Source organism: Trachemys scripta, chromosome 5 (assembly GCF_013100865.1).
Source record: "Trachemys scripta elegans isolate TJP31775 chromosome 5, CAS_Tse_1.0, whole genome shotgun sequence".
NCBI lineage: Eukaryota > Metazoa > Chordata > Testudines > Emydidae > Trachemys > Trachemys scripta.
The window spans coordinates 123100464-123103146 of NC_048302.1; positions in this window are offsets into that span (position 1 = coordinate 123100464).

Below are 2683 nucleotides of genomic sequence, written 5' to 3' on the forward strand. Positions count from 1 at the left end.
TAATGCCCTGACCTCGGTTATATGATTGGAAGGGGAGAGGCTCCTGTCAATGTCTTTGGGGCTTTCCATAGGATGCTCTCCCTCCATTGCAAACACATGCAGAGGCACCCGTCCAGTCCTAGCTCCCCTTCAAACTCTTACATTTCACCAGTGTGTTGTCTGTGCGAAGAAAACCAGCTGATGTGATGCACTCTCACCACAGGATAGAAGGCCTGGGCCTGCTCCTGTTGAACTCATGGGGACGTTGCGAGGGTCGAAGTGCCCCAGAAGAGCCACAAGAGGCTGACTATGGACCCAAATTCAACAAGGGAATTAAGCCTGTGGCTAATTGGAAGGATGTGGGTAGCCTCGTGGACTTCAATGCATAAAGTTAGGCTAAAGTCTCCTGCTGAATTGGGTCCTAGTTCGGTAGCAATGAAAATGACTGCTGATTTGATGGGCTTTAAGGAACCGAGGTTGTGTAGAGAGAATATCAGAAATGTTCCCTTTCCCTAGCACCGTGACTTCACTCGGCATCCCCATGGGATTCTGTTGCTGATATATGAGCATACTACATTTCAGGACAGCGTGGCTCTGCACTCCCTGCTCAGTTATGCTGCAATAAATCTCCCTGGGCAGCATGGTTAGATAGAGCAAGCGGCACCTTTGGACTCTGCAATCTGCTTTTCATTTTCTCCTTAATCGCAAACAGATTTCAGCTCTCAGGTGTGACAGCGTAGCCGGCGAGAGCCCAGTGCGAAGGAGGAGACGGCGAATGCACTGAGCAAGTACATTTCACGCACAGCGGTAGATCTGGAGCTCTGATTAAAAGGTGCCCGGCTGAGAGCTTTGCCTATCAGTTATGCTTTCTTGTACATAAAGGATCTGCACCCCAGAGGCACGTAACTATGCAAACACCTGCCACTCTATCCATGATCTCGATCCCAACAATAGCAGTAACAGTGGGCAAGTGGAAAAATAAATCTGTGCAAAACAGAGAGGGCCATTCACCTCTAGGTAGTTGGTTCATCCAGCATAGGTCCAGCTCATTACTGTTCAGTGTCCTGCAATTAGTTAGACTTTAATCTCTTTGGGGCAGAGGCCGTTTTTTTGTTCGGTCTTTGTACAGCACCTAGCACAATGGGGTCCTGGGCCACGACTGCGGCTCCTACAGGCTATTGCAATTTAAATAATAAATAAGCATCCATGTCCCAGTTGGTAGGTGTAACAGGGTGGATTGCCCCTTAAGGGGTGGGACCAACCAACCCTGATCACTAAGGAGACACACCTGAACAGGGTTCCCTGGTTCCACGATAAGGAACAGGAGGAAGCTGCAGGGGAAGTGCCTCTGGGGATCAGAGGCTGCTAGGAATGAGTGGGCTCCAAGGTCTTGAGACTGAAACTACAAGCAGAAAAGGCCTGGGAGGAGCCCTGATAAGAAGTAAATACGTGGCCCTAGGAGGCTGTATTTTGAGCTGTTTGGATGGAGAGAGAGGAGACTCCCCAGAAGAAAGGAAAGACTCCAGCCAGAGCAGGCTGAGAGCAGGCTTGGGGGGAGAAGAGAAGCCCCAGGATTGAGCTTTGTTTTCTGTTTTATGCAGGAGCGCCGCCAGCTTTTCTGCCGCCCTAAGTGGCAGAAGGTCCCGCCCGAAATGCCGCCCCCCACAGAGGCGGTGGAAGGTCCCGCTGCCGAAATACCGCCGTGGTCACCGCCCTCCAAATTGTAGTGCCCTAGGCGACCGCCTAGGTCGTCTAATGGGTTGCGCTGGCCCTGGTTTTCTGTCAATGAACTGGACCCTGGGAGAAGGGGGGTTATGGGACAAAAGAAGCCTATGCAGAGTCTATCTGAGGAACCAACAGTGGAAAGTGAGGTGAGAGGCAGCCCTGACGGGGTACTTGGGATGAGGCCACTCATTGACACTAGGTGTCTACTGCACAAAAATCATCAGCACAACTGGCACCCCGAGGCCTGTTTAGCAGAAGCTAGAATACCCTGTCACACCGGGGGGAGGGGGAAAGTACTGGAGTACGCCATGCAGGGACAGTCTATTCCTGGGTGCTCCATGGGTGTGGGGATGGTGAGAGCAAACTGCTGTATCCATTAGTACGGAGCAGATTCCTGTGGAACAGACTAGAGGGATGACTTGTAGGAATAGTCCGTGTGCTGAATCCCGAACCCGAGGGCAGTTCAGAACCTCATGGAGCAAACTCTTAAACTCTTCTGGAGGGAGCAGGCCACTTAAAAGTATGTATTTTTGCACAACAAAACTTGCACTTTAGTCTTCTATATTAGCCTGGCTTCCCCCAAGCCCTCTTATTTATTTTTTAATCTGTTTATATAGCACCTATCACCAGCGCAACTAGGCATGTTTGGACAGACAAAAGGAAAATAAATCTCCAGACAACCTGCTGGGTTTCTATTTAATCACATAGATGGAGCTTTGACACGTGTGCTTCATGTGTACAGGCAGAGGAAAAACTGAGGGATAATCCTCTCAGAGCCCGATCCCGAGCACAGTGTTACTAACATGAGGAGTCCCAATTCCCAGTGAAAATGGGTTGTGGCTTGGTCTATGCTAACAGGGCTGGTGCAAGGAAGTTTCGCGCTCTAGGCGAAACTTCCACCTTGCGCCCCCCTCCCCAGCCCTGCGACAGCTCCCCCCCCCCGCCCTGAGGCGCCCCCCTGCGGCAGCTCCCCACCCCC